This window comes from Cebus imitator, unplaced genomic scaffold, assembly GCF_001604975.1.
Source record: "Cebus imitator isolate Cc_AM_T3 unplaced genomic scaffold, Cebus_imitator-1.0 Scaffold13, whole genome shotgun sequence".
In the NCBI taxonomy this organism is placed as follows: Eukaryota; Metazoa; Chordata; class Mammalia; order Primates; family Cebidae; genus Cebus; species Cebus imitator.
Window position 1 is genome coordinate 8,906,191 of NW_016107328.1, and position 12,545 is coordinate 8,918,735.

The window sequence follows — 12,545 nt, forward strand, 5'->3', positions numbered from 1 at the left end:
ACTAATTTCTAAAGACTCACACGGAAGTATTTATTGTGGCAATTAATTTTTAACTTGGCCTTATAAATAAGTTCCTTCCCTTCCTCCCTTTCTTCCTTCCCCCTCTTTTCCCCTTTCCCCTGCTTTTCTGCCTCCTCCTTTTCTTCTTCCCCCTTCTGTTCCCCCCACTCCTCTTCTCTTTCTTTCTCCTTTCTCTTATTATATTTTTATTCTTCAAAACCTAGGCTCTAATGATAAAATATTAAATTGTGAGGGCCACCAGAGATTATCTTGGGCAGCATCTCACTTTGCATGGGAAGAAACAGATCCAGAGAGGGGAAGTGATTTGTATCTCCTAAATTTTGTCTGATCCATGTGCCCAGCTAGGAGAAAATTGTATTCCAGTGGAAAAGCCTAGGAAACCCCAGAAGCTGGGTACAAGGTATTCCTTAGAAAGAACCGACAGGATATTAGTTGTTAAGGGACAGAGGGTATCTGAGAATGGGTGGGGCATGTAAAGACAAGGATCTGATCTTGGCAGAGCTGGAATGAATCAAGGAGTGAGAGCCAGGACAAAGGAAAAAGGACGCTTCAGAAGTTCCTGGTCTCAAATCTGATAACGCTCCTCTGTCTCTGCTGCCACCTCTCTGGACCTTGTCACTATTGCTTTTTCCTTGACCTACAGTTATCTGCCTGCTTCTCTCTATTCTCACACTCTGTTCTTCTTTACTGCAGCCATTTATTTATGTAGTGTATATTTCTGTCTCTCTCTCCTATTAGAATGTGAGCTTCACTGTGACAGAAACTTTGTCTTTTTCACTGACAGAACCCCAATGCCTCATCACATGCTTGACACTTTTTAGAAATTCAATAACATTTGTTAAAGAGATAAGTGAATTTGATTAATTCCCCTGGTTTAAAGGCCTGGGCTTAAGATGCACATCTTGAGGAGAAGGCTTTTGTATTAGTCTGTTCTCACGCTACTAATAAAGACGAAGCCGAGACTGGGTAATTTATAATGAAAAAGAGGTTTAATGGACTCACAGTTCCATATGGGGGCTGGGGAGGCCTCACAGTCATGGTGGAAGGCGAAAGGCATGTCTTACATGGTGGCAGGCAAGAGAGAATGAGAGTCAAATGAAAGAGGAAACCCCTTATAAAAACATCATTTCTCATTAGACTTACTACTACGAGAACAGTGTAGGGGAAACTGTCCCCATGATTCAATTATCTCCCACTGGGTCCCTTCCACAGTATGTGGGAGTTATGGGAACTACAATTCAAGATGAGAGTTGGGTGGGGATATAGCAAAACCATGTCAGCTTCTCAGTACACCAAAGTCACATAGCACACCGTGGCAATTGCAATGGCCTTAACTGCAGCTCTGCATTGTCTGCCAGCTCCTCCTCTCTCACCCACAAATGTGTAGGTGGCAGGCTAAGAGGACCAAGCCAGAGAATTAGGGAAATAGGACATTTGAGCTAGAAAGTCAAGGCAGCAGAGGGGTAAGAAGCCAGTGAGCTTGACATTGATGGTCATAGATGTCACAAGGCTGGGCAAATTTCCAGTCATTTAAGGGCAGTGACCAAGACTTCCATAGCAAATTGAGAAGTAGATTAACAGTCAGAAATAGTAACAATAACTAATAATGATAGCAAACAATTTTATATTGTCTTACACTCTTAAAAGCTACAAAGCCTTTTAACATCAGGTACACATTTGGGCCACAGATGACCTCATCCAATTCAAAAGTCATCACGGGCAATGCTTCTGCTCAGTGCTTGGGCACAGGAATAGACCTTGCCTCTCAAAACCTCAACCAAAGGTGGGAGATACACACAGTGAAAGATCATTATTCTAAGAGAGGCAATCACAATTTTAGAGGAATGCTCAGTCGCTATAGGGTCACAGAAGAGATGAGCCTAACCTACTCTGGAGGAAAGAAAGGATCTGGAGAGGGTTTCTGGAGGAGGCAACAAATGAAATGAAGGAGAAGAAGCTTGTAGGGCTGCGTGGACCAATATGGTAGCCACTGGTCTGTGTGGCTGTCTATATTGAAAGAAATTAGTATTCACGAAATTTAAAAGTCCATTTATCAGTCACGTTAGCCACATTTCAAATGTTCAATAGCCACATGCAGGTAGTGGCTACTGTGCTGGGCCATACAGACATAGAACAGTTCCATCACTGCAGAAAGTTCTGTGGGGCAATGGAGCTGCAGAACTTTGCTTTTCCAAGATCTTTGTCCAGTTAGGAACCTCTTTTCTGAAAGTAACATAATATTCTAATTCAAACTGGATTAAATATTAATCTGAATTTATTGTTGCATGTAACACAATAGTCCAGAGGCAGGTCCTCTAGATGAGAGTTGATGAAAAATCCGGCTTCCCTTTATGATTCTCTCACCTTTTCCGTTCTACATATGATTACTTTGATTCTCATTCTGGCTTTTCTCATGGTAATAAAATAATTGCAGCAGTTCTATGCTTTCTATTTGTATTCCACACCCTCCAAAAGAAAGAGGAATTATTTTCTCTCTCCGTGAATCAAAAGTCATGAGCTTCACTCTGCCCCATGTGTATATCCTGGAGGTAACTACCATGGCCAGGGGTATACAATCTATTTACTGGCTTATGCCTGAGTTAAGTGCTCAATCACTGAGATCAGGGATACAAAATTACACTGAGTTGCTTAATCCATTCGAGACAGGGTCTGGTCCCAGGGCTGGAAGGCAGTGCAAACCTCAAGCCCCTGGCTGAAACCCAGTGGGTAGGTGTTGACAGATGCAGACGATGCTGCAGTAGCAACCACTAGGTCCACTAGTTATTAAGCAAATTGAATCTTGGCTGGTCCACATCTTTTTGGGCCTCAGTTTCCCATAAGCAATGTAAAGAGGCCAGATTAGCTTTGGCGTCTGTTGATGGCTTCATGTGAGTTTTCTTAGCAGGGTCAATACTAGAGTGAGGCAAGTGATTCTCCCAGGGTGTAAGAGTTTTTTTNGTACAAGAGTTCATCACACTACTCAAAATGGTGTGCAATTTAAAACTCTCAAATTATTTCTGGAATTTTCTTTTTTTTTTTTTTTGAGACGGAGTCTCGCTCTTGTTGCCCAGGCTGGAGTGCAGTGATGCAATCTTGGCTCACTGTAACCTCCGCCTCCCAGGTTCAAGCGATTCTCCTGCCTCAGCCTCTTGAGTAGCTGAAATAACAGGTGCCTTCGGGACCACGCCTGGCTAATTTTTGTACTTTTAGTAGAGATGGGGTTTCGCCATGTTGGTCAGGCTAGTCTCTCGAACTCCTGACCTTGTGATCTGCCCGCCTCAGCTTCCCAAAGTGCTAGGATTACAGGCATGAGCCACCATCCCCGGCCAGGGTACTAGATTTAAGGCAGCACTCATTTTCACATTCTCCAAGTGCAGGGTCGCACCTAAAATAAACAGCCTCCGTACGTTTGATACCCTGTGCACATTTGCCTTGCCCTAGTTCCTGCCCTGCTTCTCAGGAAACCAATTTGTCAGAAAAGGTGGATTGTACCTTTCTCTTTGAATTCAAAGAAGAGTTTCCTCTTATCTGAAACAGCAGTGATTTCCAGGTTTAAAAATGCGCACAGCTTGTTACTAGGCACTGCTATTTGCACCAAGCCAATCCATCTCCCCAATGCTTGTTCCGATGAGTTGGATGATATTAAAACACAATAGAAAAACATATTACCCATTACAAATAGCATTGCATTATAAACTATAAATAATTGATAGGCAATGATCTAGAATAATAACTTTCCCTCAGAGCTATTTATCTGAGACCTTAACAATTTCACTCTGTTGAGTCATAGACTAACCCCAGAATAGCAGGTATAATGATACCACTGTAATGGAGAAGGCAGGAAAAAGGGCTTTGGGAATACAGGGGCTGAGTGGGAGTGGGGAGCTAGTTAGGGCTACCAGCTTTAGCAAATGAAAATACAGGACACACAAATATTGCGTGGAGCATACTTACACTGGAAAATTATTTGCTGTTTATCTGAAATTCAAGTTGGACCATGTGTTCTATACTTCATGTAGCAGTCTTCATATATTAGTTTCCTATGGCTTCCATAAGACATCACTGCACACTTGGAGGCTGAAAACAACACAAATTTATGATCATTATAGTCCTGGAGGTCTGAAGCTGGAAATCAGCTTCACTGGGCTAAGATTAAGGTGTTCACAGGGCTGCACTCCTTATGAGACTCTGGGAGAGAATCCATTTTGCTTCTCCAGCTTCTACAGGACATCTGCATTCTTTGGCTTCTCGCCCATACCTTACAAATTCTGCATCCATCCTCACGTCGCCTCTGACTCAGATTCTCCTGCCTCCCTCTTATAAGGACCCTTATGATTCCATTTGGCCCTCCTGATTAATCCAGGATAATCTCCCCAACTCAGGGCACTTAATTCAATCACATCTGCAAAGTCTCTTTTGCTGTGTAAGGTAACAGTCACAGGTTTCTGGGGTTAAGAAGTGAACATCTTTCGGGGGAGCCATTATTGCACCTTTCATACCTAGCCCAGGAAGAAATGCCTCGCCCTGCGATGTGGCCTCGGAATACGTCCTCTCCACAAACCGCACTGGATGGCACCTGCGCTGTTGCTCCATCCCTGAATATTTCTTAAAATAGTCAGTGTTTCATAATCTGTACTTCGGTCTGAAGTGTGACAGTGTGGAAAGTTTAGTTTTTGGAGCTAGAATCAATCTGGATTGAAATCCTGACCCTTTCTCTTTCTCCCTGTGAAAATCTGGTAAATTGCCTCCTTCTTTGTTTCCTCATATGTGGGGTATGAGTAATAATACTGTCTCCTTTCCCTGAATTATTGTGAAGCTGAGAAGTATTTAGTGAATGTGTGCAGCAGGCACTGTGCAAACACACAGGGGCCAGGATGCTAAGGGTACCAGCTGATGGGAGGCTGAGGCTGGTCGTAGGTACAGTTTGGTTGTACCCTTCCTTTTTGGAAAAAAGTTATGGAGATGGCAGATTGCTCTCAAGGTGCTCACCTGATGATTCATGCTAGGAATTTATGCAACTTTCTGTAACCCGGAGCGGGATATCTCAACCTCTACACTACGGACATTTTGGGCTGGGTAATTCTTTGTTGTGGGAATAGCTTTTCTTTTCAGACTACATGTCTTCTCTCTGGCTCTGATTTCCCCAATGTAATAGGCCAATAATCACAATGTCATTACTTTGTCTCCAAATGCCCCTGAAAGCGGTCATTTTGCTGTCAGTCATTTACACCTTAGTGTAAATGAAGAATCTGAGACTAGGATTTGATAGAATAGAAGAGAGCAAGAGGAGGTTTTGTAGGTAAAGATTGGGGAACCAGCAATGTCGCATTCCATCTTTACAATTTTCCTAAGTCCTGACCCTGTTTTTGTCCTTGTTCTTAGAAAACTGTGCTGTTCGATTTTCAAATTATAGAGGTTTATGAACACTTTAGACCCGATAAAGGGATTTCTCTGAATCAAGCAGTAGAATTTGTCTCCACTTTCCCTTTCATAAGCATTTATTTCACCTCTAATGAATTTATCATCAGATTGCCCAGGTACCGATCCCTTTTGAAGGGCAGCATTGGACCATTTTGAAGGTGATCATGAAGCTCTCAGGCAGGGTGGACCTGCAGAACCCACTGGCATGGCAGTTGGGAGACATCAGTATTGTGTCTTGTTCTCCATTAACTAGTTGTGTGGTCTTAGGCAAGTCCCGTTCCTTTCTTGGACCTCCTTTCCCACATGTCTACAGTGAAGGAGCTCAGTTAGATTGTGTCTGATGTCCTCTGTAGGCCTAAAGTTTTATGAATCTGGAACTCATCCATGATGATGTTGAGGTTCCATTCTGTGTTGGAAATAAAATGGTTATTAAAGGCCAGGTGCGGTGGCTCATGCTTGTGATTCCAGCACTTTGGGAGGCTAAGGTGGGTGGATCATTTGAGACCAGGAGTTCAAGACCAGCCTGGCCAACATGGCAAAACCCCATCTCTTCTAAAAATACAACAATTAGCTGGGCTTGGTGGTGCATGCCTGTAATCCCAGCTATTAAGGAGGTTGAGACAGGAGAATCGCCTGAACCCAGGAGGCAGAGGTTGCAGTGAGGCAAGATGGCCACTGCACCCCAGCCTGGGTGACAGAGTATGACTCTGTCTTGAATAAATAAATAAATTAATAAGAAAAAGAGCACTGTAAACCACTCTTAAGTCCTCCTCGACAGTGTGGATGAGTTAGAAACAACTGCTATTAGCTAAAGTGGGAATCAGCATCTTCCTTTCCTCTATGGGAAAACCTCACAGATTCAACCATTTATCAGCCATTCATGATATATGACAATTACATAGGCTGCAAAGCTGAACAGTGGCTTCTTAATTGTTTCAGGTAAGACAATGATCATAAAACAGTCAACTTCCCTTTTCCCCCGTTTGGCTTTAACTTTATGTTCAATAATGCAGATGATGTGTAAACTCTAAGATAGGTGTATCTTGCCTTAGGTACCCTAATCTAGCAGCAAGAGAGTAAAATCTAGCAGCAAGTGTGTGTGTGAACACTAAGGAGAATTAAGTTAGAAGTTTTAGCACAGTAACTTGACAGAAGTGGTTAGAGAGTGAATCCAACAGACAGTTATGGTTACATTTATGGACATATAGATATCTGTATCTTGTCAAATTTCATAGACTCTGCTGGAAAAGAATTCCCCCATATCTGATTTAGATGATACTTAAAAGAGACTCTAGATTAAAGTTGATGCTAGGTGAATTAAGACTTTGGAGTTATTGGGATAGAATGAATACATTTTGTTATGTGCTTCAAATGCAATTGCAGGACAGGTATAGGATAGATATTTCCATTCCAAAAGGGAAAAGTTAGGAAAGAAGAGAGGAGTAATAGGTCCCATGCCCATTCAAAACCCAACAAGGCAAATAACACTCAAATCTTGAGGACTGAAAATGATTTTATTTGACTCCATTCCTGACTTCTTGACACACTGGGAGATGGGTTGGTCCCTGCAAGACTCTGGGCAGCCTCACCCCTATGGCTTTGCTAGGCACGGCTTATGCTGCAGCTTTCACAGATTAGAGTCATGAACCTGTCATTCTTCCAGGCTGGCATTACATGCTGGTGGCTCTATAGGTTGGGGGTCTCAGGAGTGGCCCTGCCCCCATGGCTCCACTAAATGTTACCCTAGTAGGGGCTCTCTGTGGTAGCCCTGCCCCTGTGACAGTTCTCTGCCTATGCCCCAAGCCTCTTGTAAGCATCCTTTTAAATAGAGGTGGAGATAGCCATGCATGCTTAGTTCATGCAGTCTGATCACTTGCTGAGTTAGCACCACATGGATGCTGCCATGGTTTACCTCATGCTCTCTGGACTAGCGGTTTGAACCACACCTTGGTGCGCTTGAGGAGCTACAGCTGGGACAGATAGAGATTGTTGGGGCCAGAATGAGTGGAGCAGAAGCCTGAGGCAGCCCTGAGTAGTGAAGCCTGATGGTGCCACCTATGAAATTGTTCTGCCTTCAGGGCTCTGACACTCTGGGCCTGTGATGAGAGTGGCGGCCTCCAAGATCTTTGAAATGACTTTGGGATCATTCTTCCATTGTCTTGATGGAATAGCATTTGGCTTCCTCCTATGTATACTAATTTCTTTGTCAAAGAGTCACTTGGCCACACCCTTAGGATTCTCTCCAGAACAGTGGCTTTCCATTTTTCACATGGTCAGGCTGAGAATTTTCCAACTCTTTCAGATCTGCTTCCCTTTTCATTATAAATTCTGTCTTTAAGTTGTTCCTCTCTTTTCATCTTTTCCTACAAGCAGTCATGCAGCACTCTCAACACTTTGTTTAGAGATTTCTTCTGCCAAATATCCTAGTATATCACTTATAAGTTCTGCCTTTCACAAAACATTAGAACATGGGCACTATTCAGCCAAGTTCTTTGCCAACTTATAACAAGGATGGCCTTTTCTACAGTTTCCAATGCCTTTTCTACATTTCCACCTAAGACCTCATCAGGATGGCCTTGACTGTCTGTATGTATCTCTATGAACATTCTGTTTACAACCACTTACTCTCTAAGAAGATTTAAGTTCTCTCAGCAGCTCTTTTCATTTGAGCCCTCACCAGAATTACTTTAATTCTCTATTAATGAAAATACAGGCTATTTTTCTAGCCTGATTCTCCAAACTCTTCCAGTCTCTACACATTACCCAATTTCAAGTCACTTCCACATTTTTCAGGTATTTGTTATAGGAACACCACACTTCTTGGTACCAATTTCTGTCTTATTCATTTGTGCTGCTATAATAAAGTATCAGAGACTGAATAATTTGTAAACTGTATGCATTTATTATTCACAGTTATATGGTCTGGAAATTCCAAGATTAAGGCACCATTAGATTCTGTGCCTGGTGAAAGCTACTCTCTCCTTCCAAGATGGGGCTTTCTTACTGTGCCCTCACTGCAGTGGAAGGGGACAAAAAAGGATGAACTCTGTGTTCTCGCATTAGAGAAGAGGTAGAAGGACAGAAGGGACTTGCTAGTTCCCTCTGATCTTTTTATAAGGTTGCTAATCTCATCTATGAGGGCAGAGTCCTCATGGTCTAATCACACCCAAAAGGCCTCACCTTTTACTAGTGTTGTATTGGAGACTACGTTTCAAAATGAATTTTGGAGGGGCGCATACATTCAAACCATAGCACCTTATATCCAGCACTACATTACATACTAAAGATAAGATTGTGTATGAGGCTTAGACTCTTTTGTCCAGGAGCTCATAACCTACCATGGGCTATAAATAAATAAACTAACAACCCTAATAATCTTAGTAACATGATAAGCATTATATTGAGGAAGAATTGGAAATTATTGAAATGAACTTGTTGGCATCTTATGAAGCTCTTTGTTTCATGGTTACTTTACAAAAGAAGATTTTACTGTTCAAAGGGTGAGCAGTAAAGTCTTCTCTTGTGAAGTAACCATGAAGAAGACAGCTGAAGGATGCTTACAGTTAGGTAAATGGTGAATAGATGAGGGATTATCAGTTAATCTAGGTTGTGGTATGCTGCATAACAAACAGCTCTCAGAACTTGAGATAACAATATTTATTTCTTTCATATTCCATGTCTGTTATGGGTAATTTGGGAGTGTTACTTTATGTTTCTTCACTCCAGGACCCAGACTGGTAGGGCCTCTACCATCTGGAAAGTGACAAGAGGAAGAGAGAGAATGAAAGAAAAGTAAGCATTGGCTCTCAGTTTTTGCCAGAAGAGACAAACATTGTTTTCACTTACATTTCATTGGCCAAATCAAGCCCATGGCAACAACTGAGTTCAAAAGCATAGCAAGGTGTCCGGAAGGAATAGAATCAGAAAATTTCTGATAAGCCTCACTGACTACCTTCTGGACAAAAAGGAAGAGAGGCATTCCAGATCAGAGATCTGCATTAGAAACTCCTTGAGGACCAGAAGCGCATGCTATGTTTTTGAAACTGTGAGGAGCTCAGAAAGACTACAGCCCAAATAAACTTCACTTATTCAATATTAATTTACTTGTTAATTATCAATAAATTCAACTTAATTATTCTGAGCATTCAGTTATATAGTCTGTCATCTCCATCTCACCAATACCTCGTACTATGCTTGCCACGTAATTGTTGCAACCAAATTACTGAAACTAAACATGGTTGATTATATCTGAGCCCTAAAATTGAGGTCTTACCTTTTTACAGTAAGGCCAAAATTTTCACACACGCCCTTTTTCCATCCCAATGCTCACCCAAGTCAGGAAAAAAGGCATTTACTTTCTTGGCCAGTCAGGGTGGTGGAACATTTTTATTTGTTTAAAACCCATTACCTGCAAACCTTTTGCATGGATCCAATTAAGAAATCTCTTAAAGAAAAAGATAATATTATACTTGGTGTAACACAGTTTTTGAGGGCCTTTTTAATGTGTTAGAAAGCCCCATAGGTCTTGACAATTTTTTTCACGTCTCCCTTTTAAAAGCAAGGCTGCTGCCAGGGAATTTGGACTCTGGTGGTAAGTGCTGGTTGTGGTTTTCCTCAGAATAAAATTATGGGTATATTGAAGGTGGGGTAAGGCAGGGAGTGGGAATTTGGAGGGAATGTGGGCACTTATGTCGGTTAAGGTGTCAAATTTTACATGTCTGGGTTTTGTTTCCACCAGGCCCCAGTCTCTGAAATCACCATTCCGTTATATATGCTTACTGGAAGGGCTGGCTCTGTTTCAAAGAAATCTCTCTGAAATGGGGACATCAGAATGTAAAAGTCGATGAAATGTTGGTACAGCCAGTTTTAGATGGAGGCAGCAAAGGCGCTATAATTTGAAAGGGCAGTGTGAAAAACAACCATTCCTGAGATTCAGCAGCCTGGAGTTAGAGCCACAGAAAACAGGGGTGAACATTTGGCTGACCACTGTGTCATTTTGGGGTGTCTCTAGACTTTGCTTTCTTAGCAGTAGGCTGGATCCTATAACCTTTAAGGCTGTAAACTCTCTTTTGCATATAACCTGTCCTGAGTCTAAGATCCCTCTCCTAGGTGTATCAAAGTGTCACCATTCTTACACTAGAGAATAATTCCTGTGGGTGGTGATGATTGTGATGATGATGATTATTATTATTATTTTGAGATGGAGTCTCGCTGTTGTCTTCCAGGCTGGAAATGCAATGGCGTGATCTCCATTCACTGCAACTTCTGCCTCCCGGGTTCCAGCAATTCTCCTGCCTCAGCCTCCCAAGTAACTGAGATTATAGGTGCCTGCCACTACGCTTGGCTAATTTGTGTATTTTTGGTTCTTGCTTTTAGAGAGAGTAGAATATATTTCTAGCCTTTCCACAGCACAACTCCATGAAAAGATGTTTAATCCCTGACTGGAGAGGAATAGAGAGTGTGGTCAAGCACATATGCACACAGCCTGTGACTGGTCAACTGCTTCTTGGGTTTCCAGAATTTTAAAAACATCTGCCAGAATGCAGGTGTCATCCCATTCCTCCCTGTCTTTCTAGTTCTTTTGAGCATATTTTCTATCATGAGCAGGACTCTGTACCAAAGGCAGGAGATACAATGCAACTCATTTCCACCCACTCAGAAGCCTACAGCCAGAAGAGATGAGAATATGCAATAACTATCACAACATAGTGAAATCGTGATAGCATTTTTCAGTTCTGCATAATACTATGAAATATTGTATAACACTGTGCAATCATACTATTATTTAAGTTCTGCAACTACTGGGCAATATTGCGTAGTATTTTTAAGTTCTGGATCCTGCCTGTGTTCAGAATCCAGTTCTCGCATTTGCTAGCCATAAGACCTGGGGGCAAGACACTATGACTGATTTTTGTCATCTGTAAAATGAGGAAACTAATATTACCTGACTCAGAGGCACTGGAGGAAATATCTATCTATTTATCATCTATCTATCTATCTATCTATCTGTCATCTGTCTATCTATCTATCTATCTATCTATCTATATTTGTGTTTACATATATATACATATATAGCCTGACACAGGGCCCTTAATAAATACTGGTATACCCTCAACAAATAAAACAGTGTGCTTTCAATAAATATTAGTTAACATTTATTTTTAATTTCAACTTCTATTTTAGATACACATGCAGGGATACACATGCAGGTTTGTTACATGGGAATATTGCATGATGCTGATGTTTGGGATACAGATTCCATCAGCCAACTAGTGATCATGGTATCTAATAGGTAGTTTTTCAACCCATTTTCTCTCCTTTCTACCCCTTCTAGTGTCTATACTGTCTATTATTCTGATATTTATGCCTATGTTTGTTGAGTGTTTACCTCCCACTTACAAGTGAGAACATGTGGTTTTTGGTTTTCTGTTCCTGCATTAATTTGCTTAGAATTATGGCCCCCAACTGCATCCATGTTGCTGCAAAGGACATGATTGCATGTTTCTTATGACTGCATAGTATTCCATTGTATATATATATACCACATATTCTTCATCCAATCTACCATTGATGGTCACTTAGGTGGATTGCATGTCTTTGCTATTGTGAGTAACACAGGCATAAACATATAGTGCATGTATCTTTTTGGTAGAATAGTTTATTTCCTTTGGGTGTATACCCAGTAATGGAATTGTGGGGTCAAATGACAGCTCTCTTTTAAATTCTTTGAGAAATCTCCAGATTGCTTTCCACAGTGACTGGACTAATTTACATTCCCACCAAAAGTGTATAAGCATTTGGTTTTCTCCACAGCCTCACCAGCATCCGTTATTTTTTCACTTTTTAGTAATAGCCATTCTGCCTGGTGAGAGATGGTATTTCATTGTGGTTTTGATTTGCTTTTCTTCAATTAATGATGTTGAGAAGTTTTTTCATGTTTGCTGGCTGCTTGTATGTCTTCTTTTGAGAACTGCCTGTTCATGTCCTTTGCCTATGTTTTAATGGGGTTATTTGTTTTTTGATTGTTGATTTGTTTAAGTTCCCTATAGATTCTGGACATTAGTCCTTGGTTTCTGAGTATCTTCTCCTATCCTGTATGTTGT